The following is a 15,662-nucleotide window of genomic DNA, read 5'->3' on the forward strand; positions in this document are numbered from 1 at the left end:
AATTTTCATACAGTAGTGTTCATAGTGAAAAAAGTGTTCTCAACAATTCAAGTTTGTATTGCCGGGTTGCTTTTGAAACATTTGATGAAACTGAAATTTAAGATGAAAATGTAATTAGATTGTTTTTTGCAAAGATAAACAAAAAAATGTTTGCAGTTACATATTAATCAGGTCATAATCATGTATATTTATTAAAAACAATCTTGTTTTGTTGTGTTACTTTCATCCCAGCTGACAGAGTTGAATTTAACAATGTGCTACTTGTGTTTAAAGTGAAATTATACTGAAGTCGTTTTACATTAGACCACACTTGTGAGTTATTGACAAAGGGAAATATATATATCTCTATCTAAAACATTATCTTTTAAAATGCATTTTTCTGAAAAATAGTACTTTCGCCCCTGCTCTTTCCTACCCAAGTGAAAGCCATGTAGAGTAGAATGTAGCAGGAGTGTTAAACTCACGCCCTGGACCAGACTATATTCAGATAGGTTCTGTCCCAAGCCTACTCTGTTTAGCAGTTTGAGTCCTTTGATTCAGTCCTTTCTTATGGTGACTGTTGTCTACAGCAAACCACCGAGCTCCCCAGTCATGCCACACATTCCATGGTGGAGAATCTGGGATTTGAGCTCTGTGTTTGGGGAAAAGGAAGATGTCTGCCAGCATGAGAAGCGGAGCCCAGTGGGGAGACAGACAGATGGTGTGGACTACAGGCATCCTCCCGCTTTAATGAGAGAATGAACTGTCAAAGGTGTGCGTGTAATGACTCCCCTGCCAGCTGCTCAGTTCAGGCCCTGTGGGACGACATGCAAACCTGCAGATTTGAAGACACATTCTGACGTGCACCCACACAGGCACATTACAGACAAACTTCTGCCCTTTCCTCCACTTGATTAAATGTACGCCTTGACGTTTCTACACAAATATATGCCTGAGAAGCAGAAGAGTCTGGGTTGCTGGTGCTTTTCAAAGCCAGCCGCTCTCGTATGAGTGATGTTGGCTGTTGGACTGAAGGCGTGTTTTCAATCCTAATGCACCTGTGACAGCTCTGCCTAGCCTCAGCCAAAACGCACAGCCATAGTTAGTCAGAGTGCTCCTAACGGCACCTGCTTAGTACTGTCGATTTGACTAATTCACAGAGACATTTCCCACATACCAAATGAAACGTAACAAAGAAACTGAATATTCAACGGCTCAGGCCAGTAAGCATAGAATGTGAACCATTCGTTTGGGACCACCGGCTTTACAACTGATGCTATGTAGATGGGTGCTATTTGTGGAAAAGCTTATAATATCATATATATATATTGATTTTGTTTTTATGAAATAGTCCAAAATAGACTTCTTACTGCCTCTAATTGACCAATGCAAAACCTACTCAACATGTTAAAGGAAAACACCACAGTTTTTCGGTATTTTGCTATGTTCTTACCTCAACTTAGACGAATGAATATATACCTATCTTTTTTCAATGTGTACACTTAATCTTCGTACAGCACTTCGTGGATGTGTTAGCATTTAGCCTAGCCCCATTCATTCCTTGGGATCCAAGCAGGGATGAATTTGGAGGCCGGCAAGCGCTTCCATGTTTTCCCTATTTGGGGACTGTTGCATGAGTAGTTACACGAGTAGGTATGGTGGCACAAAATAAAACGGGGCGATTTTTTAAGCAGATAAGAAATGAGAACTATATTGTACGGCGGAAGAGCACTTAGTTTGCAGCACTTCGACCTCGGTGCGCAGTAACATCATCAGCCATACAATATAGTTCTCCTTTTTTATCCGCTTAAAAAATCACCACGCTTTACTCCGTGCCACCACACCAACTCGTGCAACCACTCATGCAACAGTCCTTAAACAGGGAAAACATGGAAGTGTCCGGTGGCATCCAAATTCATCCCCGCCCGGATCCCAAGGAACGAATGGGGCTAGGCTAAATGCTAACACATTCACGACGCGCTGTACAAAGAATAACTGCACACATTGAAAAAAGATAGGTGTGTATTAATTTGTCTCATTTGAGGCAAGAACATAGTAAAACACTGAAAAACGGTGGCGTTTTCCTTTAAGGTACACAACTACACAGTTCAACAGTTAAAAATGTAACGTGTTATCCATTACTTTTGGTTTTGGAGTATTGTATTATTGTCTTAACATACTGACTTAAAACTTATGGTCACTTAATAGTTAATAACAGTATGCTGCTCTTAAAGGCATATGCCTATATGCTACCCTGCCTGTGAAATCCAGGCGAACGTCTCACAATCTAAACTTGAGATTAGGAGCGAGTTTTGATCATTGACATGATCTTACTCAGTCAAATCAAGGTTATATTTTCACAGAATGTTCTTTACATTATATAGTATTAGTAATTTTCACAGTCATATATAGGCAGTAGACAACAAGGCACTTTACTAGGTTTTCAAACAGACGACCATTCTAGCTCCAATAATATATCTGTGTCCTTAAGGCTTATTATCATTTTCTGGGAAATGATTGACAGTTGACCTTCACACTGGTTCATGCCGATGAGACTGTACAGGTGACCTCTGTGGCCTCAGAAATGGCGTATTAATACTAATCTGATAGAATTACCAAGAACCAATTTATGTGCAGGCCAGTGCTTGGGTAGCAGTTAAAGAGATAAATGTTACTACACCGCTGGGGTGACCGGAGATTTCAGCGGCAGAAAGTGCCGTCCGCACAACCTCTGTCTGCAAATGTGAGAGGCCAGGAGGTGAAGCAACAGCATACTGGAGGCACATAGGCCAGCTTACAGTGTCATTGCATGGCCTGACTCAAACCCTCCGAATCAGCTTCCTCATTAGCTGCGTTGAGCAGGAGGGGAGAGGGAATGTTGAAAAGGGCAGTTTTTTAAGGTCACTTAAGAAAATTACAGGCGCAGTTTGTAGATATAGGAAAGCATTGATCAAACTGTTCATTTTTTGCCATTTCAGATCATTTTAGGTGGAAAAGCCACCCTATAGAAAATAAAAACCCCACATTGATCAAACTGAACACATTTTTTTGCAATTTCAGATCATTTTAGGTAAAAAGCCACACCATAAAAAAGAAAAAATCTCACATTGATCAAACTGAACAATTTTTTAGCCATTTCAGATCATTTTAGGAAAATGCAACCCCATGAAAAGAAAAATCTCATATGAGGTCAGTTTATTATCTTGGTTGTTTTTCACATTTTTCATCAGATTTTTCCAACACCAGATTTTTTCAACTGCGCCATCCATTTGAACTTTTAGCAATATATTTAAATTGTATGTCAACAGTTGTCTACTTTGTTTTTGTGTGTTTATTCTCAGGACGTTTAGGAGAAACATCCAAGACAAAGTTGATACTTCAAAGAAAAATAGCTGTCGACTCTCATTGCTGTGAAAGAACAACTTTTCATAAAAAATAAAACAAGGTTAGTGACTCTAGTAACCTCACATGTCCTCTACAGTTCAAAATCAAGCATTACTTATTTCAAGCTGAACATTTCTTATATAATTTTTCCAACACCAAATTATCTGAACAATTTATCCACATCCAAATACTATGTTCATACTTTCATTGGTCTCTTGTGACTGGATGTATCCACACGTCACAAAGTTAAATCTTTAAAGAAGTAGTCTCCTGAGTTATGAAAAAGCAACATCTGAGCAATATAACAAAGTTGGCGACAAAGTCACGAATTGTCTGTATTGCAGGATTCAACAGAAGTGGTGTAAGTATATGACAACCTCCATTGCTATTAAAGGAATAGTCCACTCACCCTCAACACCAAAATATGCCACCACCCTAACTAAGAATTGTCGATACATCCCTCTATCATCTGTGTGCGTGCACGTAAGCGCTGGAGCGCGTTGCGACGCTTCCATAGCATTTAGCTTAGCCCCATTCATTCAATGGTACCATTTAGAGATAAAGTTAGAAGTGACCAAACACATCAACGTTTTTCCGATTTAAGACGAGTAGTTATACGAGCAAGTTTGGTGGTACAAAATAAAACGTATCGCTTTTCTAAGCGGATTTAAAAGAGGAGCTACATTTTATGGCGTAATAGCACTTTTGGGATGCATCAACAATTCTTAGTTAAGGTAATAACATATTTTAATATTGAAAATGAGTAGACCATTCCTTTAATATCTACATTAAGCTGCCAAATATTCAGGGTAAAATAATCAATTAACAAAAAAACGTGTTAACCGTCAAACACTTTTAACTCTCAAATGTATATCAGGTCTTTAGAGACCCAGAATGTCATTAGTGCATAATTTTAACAATGCATATTTATTTGGGACGCCATTTAATGATAAATAAAATGTCAAAATATAAAAATGCATGCTTTTATCAGTTTGAAATTGTTAATGAAGTATTAAGACAGTTTTGTCCTAATAAGGAAGTCTATAGATCAGTGTTAGATAATCATATGTGACCCTGAACTACAAATACACTTATATTTATAGAATATTTGTAGCAATAGCCAACAATACATTCTATGCCATTTTAATGCCAAAGTTAGGATATTAAGTAAAGTTATGTTTCATGAAGATATTTTGTAATTTTTCTATCGTAAATATTTCCAAAATTGGGTTTATAATTAGTAATATGTGTTGCTAAGAACTTCATTTGGACAAATTAAGTGGTGATTCACATATCACGTCTTTTGCGCGCTCAAGTCCGTTATTTCAAATGTAGGCGCGCGGTATTTATGGTCATAATGGAAGCGACGCGGTGGCGACTCGCATGCTGTGCAACGCGGTCATGTTTTTTTTAGACGTATCCGCACTAGGCATGGGCCAGTATGAGATTCTGGCGGTATGATAACCTTTAGCAAAAATGCCACGGTTTCACGGTGTTGCGGTATTGCCATTGCAACACTAACATTTGCTATTTTCAAATGCCAGGTAAATAAAGCCTTTAAATTATAATATGCTTTCAAAAAATATATAATATTTTCATAATGTATATTAAATGTAAACATCAAATCAATCACATGACTTTAAGCTCATACCTTGGAGACGGTATCACAGAACTTTTTAGTGGTGTTGAAACCTTGACTGTTTAAAACCTCGGTATACCTTGAAACCGGTAACCGGCCTAGTCCGCACTCAGTCGAGTTAAAAACATTTCAATTTTTCAGAATGCCACAAATGCACCGCAGGTCATGTGACAAAAACCAACGTGGTTAGCGTTTTCCATGCGTTTTTATGTGCGACATTTGAACGGCCCCTTAAATGTATTTTTTTTTGCACTTTCAGATTCCAGATTTTTAGAATGTTGTATCTTGGCCAATGGAAATATTTATTCGGCTTTCAGATGATGTATAAATCTCAATTTCAAACAATTGACCCTTATGATTGGTTTTGTGGTCCAGGGTCACATACAGTATAATGATTGGTAAAACATCCATGCATTTAAGGGTTAAACTTGAAATGTTACAAACATACAGTTGGTCCATTGACTTCCATTGTTAGACTTCTGTGAATGTTTTTTATCAAATCAATAATATGCCAGAAAAGTAATAAAGTTTTTTTTAAACCAGAACATTTCTTTCAACCACAGGTCACCTAAAACCAATACTGCATTACGTCTGGTGAAAAAGCATGCATTTTAATATACTATTTCTTTGACCAAAATCTCTTTATCGCAAGTCAATAATAACGTATTTTCAAGGAGAGGCCAGCTATTGTGCATACATGATAAAGTAAACAAACAGGTGATTTATTTAAAAGGCAATTGGCTCTTTTATCTGACAGGTGGGACTTCATTTCCTGAACACTAGGAATGAAAGTTCTCTGTTCGGTTGTAAAATTGTGCAAGCAGTAGCTTTTTAAGTCAGTTCTGGGCTGATGCAACATGTTGCTCGTGTTGATATAGCTATAAAGTTAATCAATTCCAAACCTTTACACTGCAGAAACATCCAGCAATGGAGATGTTAGTCTAAGATCTCACAGAGATTCATAAAAGGTCTCTTGCTGAGAGATCCAAAAGCTCAGTAGATAAGAAGAACATGGCATTACTGTGTCTGACAAGGTCAAATGCTTCTGGAGGGCAAGGTTTGCCAATAGAAGAAGTGAAAGCAGATTTCTCAGCTCCTGCCAATCACTTGCAAAGCATTTTTTGTGTGACCAATCACACCTCTGATCAGACTTTAAGAGTCTATGCATAGACTTTTGATTACTGATGAGCTGGACATTAAAAGCAGTCTGTTTGTTTTAAGATATATTCTCTGTTTTCCATTGTTAAGCCACCTTAATGGTTTTTCGCTCGCTGCTGGTTTATTGCCTCATTTTTCATACTGTCCCTAGATCCTGCTACGGGGTTTTCCTGTTATTTGAAGTAATTCATCAGGATATATACTATCTAAACTGCAATCGTACATGCCACTCCAGTTTTTGTAGCTGTCAAAATACAGAATTGCTGTGGAATTTGAATGAGGAGATTTCAGCATTAACACAGTTTTCTTTTCTTAAATCGAGCAGTTGATAATTAAATATTTTGAAGGTGCACCGAGAGCGAAAAAGATAATACTCCCCTACTGTAACAAGAGCATAGCTGCTTCTCCAAACAATATTGCTTTGGTGCAGGTCTGCATAATAAAAAGGCTGCTTATGCATATTAATGAGGCCACTTTGCATAATGTCTGCTCCATGTGATGTGCTCGGCGGAAAACAGACACCCTGTCACTTGTACTTTACTTAAGCGATGCATAAATAATGCTATTTTCATCACATTGCTACATACACGGATCCTCGGATGTTAAACTTGTCGTAACTTCACATGCCCCTGCGGCCATGCCCCCCCCTTTCTGGCACGCACGCGTGTCTTTAAAAACATATGCAAGAGGTGTGTGTGATGCCAAACGAGGTGCTCGTTACCCTCCTCCCTTTTCGTTCGAGCGAGCTTTTGGAAGAACTACAGCGACATCTGCATGTATCACGGCTCAAAAGCGCCAGGCGGATACCCGCTGCGAGCGGGCTTTTTCTGCCAGCATACCGCTCCCTTGCCCCACAGCTCTTATTACAGATTTCATAAACACGTCTAATTGCTCGTTCTGCATCCTCAGAGCATTTGCATTTTTTGAGCACCACCCGGGGGCATTTGGTAGGTAAAACATGGGCATGACGGCTATGGGGATTTCAGTGGTCGTGATTAGATACATTATTTTAGCAAATAACAAATAAAACAAGTCTAAATGTATATAAATGCATCATTTTTTATGATTTTGAAAACATTTTTATTTTGCACATTTTTGTATGCTACATGATTTTTTTATTTTTATGGGTTCTGTTTTCTTAGTGCCCTGTATTTATTTTCATATTTTTTGTATACTGTTTACTTATTATATTATACGTATTAATCAAATATTATTATTTTGGCTTAGGCCCCACTCAAGCTCATTGTCTTTAATCGCTCATCAGTTCCCCTAATAGTGCATGCAAACGTGTGATACCCGTGTGCATTTGTTTGTTACTGTGTGTGTGTATATGTTGGGAACAAAGCACCTTTTTTATGTTCGTGCTATATGATAGTGTGCCAGACATAATGACAGCGAGCATATTTAACCAGAAACAAAGGATCAATTTCGCCAAATAATTTAATACAGGCAATCAAGGTTTCGGCACGCATACTGATTATGCGCGTACTCTGTTTGATGGGTGGTTGGCAGAGGGGGCAGATGTGAGTGTGTTGGATTTGTTTCATACAAGCGTAAGCTTGTGACAGAATGCCCCCGGCAATTCCCACGCTTTCTTCCCAACCCCGACTTGCCAGTTCCCGCTGCCCGATCTCGCTGGCACCCCATGCCAACTTCTCACATTTCCAATTTTGTATTTAATGTTTTGCAATAGAAATAAAAAGCCTCAGGTCTCTTAATAAACATGATTGAAAAGTATTCCTTTGTTTAAACTTGTAGCGCTGCATAAAAGATAACATCAAACACTTTCAGTGTACAGATATACATTTCCTTTCTGTGTAAAAGTGACATATTTTGGCCTTGTTTCGTACATGTTAATCCGGTGATTACGAACGCATGTATCCGCATTCGCTCGGCATATAAACAGTACTCTTGTTCCTTCGGAGACACTCAATTAATCCGCATATGACAGGCTGAGCGAGCCCCTCCTTTTTTTTTAATTAACGTTGAATTAAAATGAATTGGCAGGATGCCGGAAAGCAGGCACGCAGCTTTGAAGATTGCCATCGCATAATGAGTTTGCTCTTTCCTTTTTTTAACACTTTGCGCTCCTCATTTGCCTACTCCCTGTGCTCCGCTGCCAGTTGGCAGTATGCCTTAGCGATTTAATGATATGCAAATGAAATATGCATAAAACCATTCTGCTGTACGATGATTAAGCGCCGAGGACATTAGCAGGTGCCCTGCCATAGGTCTCTTGTTGTCTCCTCTCCATTTTGCTTCGCCCGCAAACGCCAGCTCTATAACAAAGCTCGGCACTAATAACAGAAGAAAACGAACCATTTTAATTGTGACGGTAATATCCAATCGGCAGAAATTTAATCCTGTGCAGCATGTTTTGTAATATCCACATCCAGGGAAAGCAGAGGTCCTTGGCATTTGAAGGATTTGGCTGCAGTGAGCAGGGAGAGAGGGAGAGACATGCTGAGTTTTCCTGGGGAGGACTTATGAGAGACTAGCATAGCCAAGCATTGCAGTTGCTTTTCTGTGCTTGTTTGCATGTGGTATTATGTGTATGTTGGCTCACAAAGAAGGAAAATATTCTCCCTTTCTTTTCCTTCTGCCTCTCTCTCCCCCCTCTCCCTCCTTGTTTCTGCCAGCAGTTTTTTTCTTCGTTTTTTTGTAATCCATTTGTATAATGAGGACGAGGCGCAATTAACTTCCCCCGTGGAATTAAAATAAAAGACAGATCATCCAAACCTCATTAGCTCCAAACGATTATATCCACACGTGTTCCGCGGCGACAATTAAAAAAAGAAAAAACGGAAAAAGAAAAACACATACAGCAAGATTTACGAATTCATTTACTAATTGAACACGCGGCAAACACTTAATCGATCGCGTTGACGATGCCCAAAAAGATGCCACCATTTGCCCAGCCTATCCTTCCTGGTGGCAGCCTTGGTTCTGTCATCTTGGTGGTTATGCCAAGGCAGTGTAGGAAGCACAAAGATCTTATAATCCCTCCCTTTGGATGACTTCTTCAATTATTCATATTCCACAACCGTGCCCCTTTGTCCAACAAAAATCGAGATGCATGAAAACTGACTAAGTAAAAGTTTGGAGTATCCGCTCGTGATTACCACGCGTTGATGAGCCTCCTTCCCCCGCGCTAATTGCCGTTTTAATTTTCGCCTTGCATTTTAATCAGTGAAAACGAACTTAACGAAATCATCCACTCTCGTTGATTGCAGCGGTGACCGTGGTTGGCTCTCTGCCCGATGCCCAGCGTCTTTTGCGGTACCAGGGCGATGTTCCTCCGAAACCTGCATGTACCAGGACCGGCTCTCAGAAATGGCTAGTTCTGTGTTGTGCCCGATTATATATCCAAAACAAAACAAAATGAACGGGAGGAGTTTGGTGGTTTCTTGATTGGGTGGCAGGAAGAGGGCATGCAAAAAAGGGTGGGGGCGGGAGGGGTGCCAAAAATGTTCCCACAGCCCCCCTGCCCCATTTGGCAGAGTTACAGACGGGTTGGTCTGGAGGTTACCGCCTTCCCAAAGAGTCTGCTGGTGTGATTCTGTGCCCCCTCCATTAAGTTCCTGCCTGGCTGTTGTGGGTGCCACCCCCCGTCTCTCGTCTCCCATACTCGGTGATGGCGTAAAAAATCTACAGTCTACAAGCCATTCATCTCCCTGGTGATTGCTTTGAATGTAGATAAATCGCACACGCCTGCCTCCTTGCCTTTCTGCCATAGCTTTGCTTGCTGCTGAAGTACAGTTCCATGTTTCTGGTCCTTTTTTGCTTTTCTTCTCATTTTTAGAGTTTAGCTTTAGAAAATTCTAGAAAAGTCCATATATGAGGAACAAATTTAAAAACGCTTGACGATCGTCTCCGTTAAAACTGATTAACGCGTCGTTAAGATAAAATGCATAAATTAATCTCCATCTGGTTGGTTGATTACAATTTTATGTGGTGGTTCATTAGTATGCATCCTCATGTTTGCTGTTTCTCTTTTTTCTGTGTTTAGCTTTTGTAAACAGCTGTCGTTCTGCCGATGGCACCGTCCCTCAGGTCTTCTTGTGTTGAAAGCAGACGATTGGCAGATTGGCAGCCGCAATGCCCGCGGTAGACATTCTTCACTGCAATGGTTGGCAGGCAGTTGACAAGAGGTGATGGTTTATATAGAGGAAAAATTAAGTAGTAAGGGGGAGCGGGGTTGGCACAAAAAGATGAAATCTTGTTAAATGCCTCCCCTTTTCGTACAACAGCTTGCTGCTTAGTTTTGTTTTGTCGTGTTTTTCTTCAAAAAATTGTCGCCGCCCTGTTGCCTTATTGAATCCGTCGCGCTAATTAGCTATGCAAAGTTTTCTGTGTTTAATTAGTCACCAAATGCGCTGGCGTTGCCTTTTGTTTGTTCTTCATTCCAGTTATCTTTGCCAGTCGACCCGCGTCGGGCACATACACAAATGTTCAGCATTCTAGTGGCTCCTCCATCTTTACACGAGAGATGCCACTGCAGCGATCCTGGCATCACGTTGGGTAAAAACACCTCTTTCGTTGGCATCTCCAGGAAACGCGTCGCTGAGAATCTGAATGTTGTCTTTCGGAAATATAGCACACATATCCATCCCATCTTCGATGTTTGCGACGTGGTTGCCGGCGAGGAAATTGGCATGGCATCTGCTGCCTAGCTGGCAGACTGCCTGCTTGGCATCGGGAATTGCGCTGTAGGAGAGAGGCGAGGAAGAGAGTAGGAGGTGCTTGCTCTCGCCCCACCTCCAATGCCATGCAGTGGACAGCGCTACCATTGTAAGTCTGCATACTTTGCACCTTTTTCAGTCTCGTGGGGTAGGTTCTGTTTACTGCCGTTTGTGTCTATTGCATCTGCATGCCGCTACTTTCATCTTTCTGTCATTCATGCTGGATGGAGATCCACCACAACACGTCCGATGCCAGGCAATCGTTATCGACGTCTTCCTGTCCCCAAATTCTTCTATGATGTCACACAATGTTTTGAAACCTCCCCAAGCAGCAGATGGTGATCCTCTTCTTTTTCTGTGTTTGTAAGTTTAGCCGCATATTCAGGAACCCCCAACAGCTATCCTACATCTGTTATTTGTTTGATATACATCGCTATAAAAAAAAACCGACTGCTCTCCCTTGCCAATATAAGCCAAATGGTGCAAGTCTTCATGTTCTATCCGCTCACCCCCATACCGAACGCCAATCCGCCTTGGCGTTACCACCAAATGGATGGCACCGTGCCAGCTTTTCCCTGCCACAATTCGCATTTGCAGCTTGTTTCTCGCGCTCGCCCATCCCCTATCCTCCTCTCGTCTTTTCGCACCCTCCCCTCCATCTCGTTCAGCTGTGCCAGCACAACCCCCAGTCGCCCCCCCAACTTTGTTCCATAAGCCTGACATTAATTAACATGCGGGTTAATTGATTCTAAAAACTGATGAATTGCTCGTAACGTCTGTCGTAGGCTGCTACCTCTTACATTGGCTACCTGCCCCCGCAGCCCCATTAGCCTGGCATCGCCCGCATGTCTACTTCGCCCTTCCCTACATGCGGGTGCTCAAAGCCCTGTAGCCCAGCATTTGAGGGGTAAACCTGAGTGAGCACTGCCACCGCTTCTGTGTACTCTGGGAAAGGAGGCTGCTTATTGGACTATAGCTGTATAACACAGTTGACGTTTGCTGTCTGATGCCTCCGCAGAACGTTGCATGGCATTTTCTTTATAAATCACAAGTCTTCTTGGTAACCACCTCCTTCTTTTTCTATCTACGCTTTTTACTATCACCCCCTTAACACTATCAGTCACCTATCATTCAGAGCACACTAATCAGATTTTGTTTGTCTTCTGGAAAGTTTAAAATGTTAGTATTGATTCAGCTAAATGCAGTGCTTTTTTATTTATTCATAATCATTAAATTAGAAGTATGAAAAATGTATGGAATTAAAATATGTAAAAAAAATATTTTAGTCTGTACATAATTATTGTTCGTTTTTTGTGAGCAACGGTGAAAATCTGTCCGCAGCTTAATACTGAATTTAAAGCGCTTGGCGTATTTAATTAAGTAATTATCAAATGGTTAATTATTAGATATTATCATTCAACTTTCATCTCTGATCTTTTTTTTCTATATTTGGAGCTGACGAGGCTAAAAGCAGACCATTTTAAATTATTTAATAATGCGATTCCTGCACAACATGGTTTGCTCTCTGCAATTAATTAATCCGACTACAGCGGTGCACTCGGACACAGACGATATCACATTCTCATTAAGAGGTGTACACATCAGCACATCACCTTGTCTTATTTTTGCACACAGTGCTAGTTTGTTGTTTTCTTCACGTGGTGTTATTAGGCTTTTGATCAGGAGATTTAACTATGCGGGGTAAAGTCTTTTTTAATTGACTTTCTATTTTGTCTCAGTATTTTCTGGCAAGCGCGTCCTTGCGTTGTCGAGAAGCAGTGTGTGTGTGTGTTTGCGAGAGGCGCTAGCATACAGCTTCAAAAATGCTCATTGTGACAATCTTTCCACTTTCTCATCTTTTTGTTTTTCCCATTATTAAATAAAAAGGAGCACGAGGCAACTCGGGCAACAAGAGGAATCCATTATGCAAATTGCCTGCTATTTGCATAATGTCTTATGCTAGGAATATGCAAATGAAGCATATAATTTATGAGTGCCTGCGTCTGTCTCTGAGTGTTCCCATAACTTACGTTTTTATTTTATTTTAATTTTTTTCTGTCCTGTAGTCTCTCTCTTACTTCCTAAACTGGCATGGGTGATGCTTAGGTGGCATACCTTAATAACTAACTGATAACTACAGTATAACAAGAAGGGAGAAAACTCAGGACAGCAGCTGGTGATGGGGGTTTGGGGTAGCAGATACGGGGGAAACTGGCACAATAAATCGCCTTTTCAAACGGGCGGCAGCAGAAGGCACTTTTCTAAAACAACAGCAAATTGAATACATTAGCGCAAAACAAAGAGAAATGCAAATGTCAACATCTTTTAAGCCTCATTTAGGGGAAGTAGCAAGTTCCTTGTCGTCCCCCCATGCACGATTGGGTGCCGCCCTGCCCACTTGGCTGAGCGTGTGCCCCTCTGAGGAGCTGCCAGCTTTGCTGCTTCCCCCACAGGAGCGCGAGGAGTCATTTGTGATGTTGGCTGCATATCGCAGCTCCGAGAGAGAGGAAGAAGGACGTGGCGATAGGCTTCACAAGGAAATGTAAATGCATGAGTATGTAGGTACGTGAGTGCACATGCTTCTACTGCGCCAAGGAATGCCAATGCTGCCTTGGCCAAAGCCTCGACATCGGGAGTGGGACCGTCATCGTGGGACATGCCCTGCGTTCTCGCTGCTTCCAGTGCTCTAATTCTGTGTTTGGCTCTTCCTAATCACTGGCCTATTTTGCATACTTGATCTCGCCTTAATGTGACACACTGTTGTAGGGACAAAGCAGAGGAATGGTGCACCATCAACGTCTCTTTTTTTATATGGTCCTGCACTGAAATGGCAATGTGAGAGAATTTTTATTTTTCCCTTTTTTTCCTTGTAGGCCTCCTCTACAATATTTTCCCAATTGGCGTCGTGTCTTCGCTCATCAGGATTTTGTCTATATGTTGTTTGAATTTTCTTATGGTGGATGCTTTGCTTTGGAATGGAGTTGGCACGAAGCTTGGCTTACTTATTGCCTTGAGGATGTCAAGTATCACTTTTCTCTAGCGTCATACAGCCATGGGTGATTTGGGATCTCATTGGACACTATGTGACTGCTAAAACAGAGGATTCACAATCGTGTGACAACTGCTTGGAGCAGTATGCAGGCATCTGGATTGGTTCGAGTTTTTCTAAGCCATAGTGAACGGGATTGGAGATCTTGTCCTTGGTATCAGAGCTTTTCGCCGGCTCTGGTGCTCTGTCCCTTGCTTTAGGATTCCGCTCAGAATCTCACAGAGCCGTTGTTAATTAAAGCGCTGAGATCATTATCCGGATCCGTTTCATTCGGCCGGCAAGACTGCTTTAAGACACAAGTTCGTTCGGCTTGTGAATATTAGCGCACTGTAATTGGAAACTGTGTAATTTTTTTAGTAATAGGAATCCTTCATTATTTCTTACATTGCCGTTAAGCTATCATCTTAATTATGCAGAGGAGACGATTCATTATTCGCTTGCATACTGATGAAAGTGCTGGAGAAAATGAAATTCTTAAAATCATGACCATAGATTAACAGATATCTATTTTATTTATTTTTTTGCAATCCCATTTTTTTACATTAACATTATCATTAAAATATGTTTTGATTAATACAAGACCACGTTATTTTTGCATTATGTGTATTTGTGTGTACATAGGTGTGTACAGATATACATACACACAAATATATCTATGTATGTATGTATGTATTTATGTATGTATGTATATTTGTGTATATGTACATATACATTCACAAAGCAAAAACAACTATTGAGTTGTTTATTAAATTGTCTGTTTTAAAATTTTCTTCTTTGTCTGTAACCATATGTCTTCATTTAAAATTTCATTATTTGTTAAACCAGAGAAAAAGTTTTAATGTTGTTTGTCTAAAACAGAAAGCATTAAAATACCTCAATTATTTTTTGTTCTTTTTTCCTTAAAAACTTATAATGGATAAAAATGCTTGTTCATTTATCTCTTACGTGAGTCAGCAGTTTGTGATAGCACAGTAAAAATACCCTTAGATTACTTTGAAAATAAATGAAGTGAAACCAAATACTGTTGATAAACTATTTTGTTTGTGGATTGTTCCTGACAAAAATTTGCAAGATCTCCAAAGATTGCTCGCTTGTAAATTGAGTTTTTGATGATAATAGCAATTCAGCATGTTGTGAAGTATTTTTTACAAGCAGCATTACAATTTAGTGTAGTAAACTTGAAAAACTTTTGTAATCAAATTTATTACATATTAATTATGTGAACACCCAAATTCACAATTTCTACAACTCATGTCATTAACGTTGATTAGGGTTTATATTTTTTATTTTATTTGATCTTTTTAACATTTCTGATTCTTCAATTCAACATTTTACCAGTTTGGACATTAAAAGGTCAGCGATTGTTTTGTAATCACATACGACAGAAATGATCATATGTGCATGTGAATATTAGCTTGATGTAATTGGGAGCGCAGTGTAATTTTTTTCTAATTACAGTTCCCTTTTTGCATTGCCGTTAAGCCATCGGTTTAATTATGCGAAGCAGACGGTTCATTATTTGCTTGCATATTAATGAAGCTATAGTGAAGCCTTATATAGTAAATGGGGTTTACTGAATAGCTTTAGTGTTATATTTGATCAAATTCTAAATTAGTTTCATTTAATAGTTGTCCTGTTTTGATGCATTTAAATCAAGAAATAAATAGCAAACAAAATAGAAATAAAAAAAAGTTAAACATCAACTTGGGTGTTTTCTTTAAGTATTTAGTGCTCATTAACAGAGATGTGCTCTTGCAATAGAGACATTAAT

General features: G+C 39.9%; 1 protein-coding gene across 7 annotated transcripts in view; it reads left to right on the top strand.

Moving 5' to 3' along the window:
- Positions 1 to 15,662, top strand: part of pmfbp1 (polyamine modulated factor 1 binding protein 1) — a 263,364-nt gene that overhangs the window by 46,147 nt on the left and 201,555 nt on the right. For 6 of the 7 annotated variants that reach the window (XM_055213102.2, XM_055213135.2, XM_055213142.2 and 3 more), the window contains one exon: positions 3,321 to 3,424. The gene's annotated coding sequence lies outside the window, so the exon portion shown is untranslated. Of the gene's footprint in view, positions 1 to 3,320; positions 3,425 to 10,592; positions 10,952 to 15,662 lie in introns of those variants that run through there. The other variant, XM_055213119.2, reaches the window with a different exon arrangement.

The sequence above is a fragment of the Misgurnus anguillicaudatus genome, chromosome 21, assembly GCF_027580225.2.
Source record: "Misgurnus anguillicaudatus chromosome 21, ASM2758022v2, whole genome shotgun sequence".
NCBI lineage: Eukaryota > Metazoa > Chordata > Actinopteri > Cypriniformes > Cobitidae > Misgurnus > Misgurnus anguillicaudatus.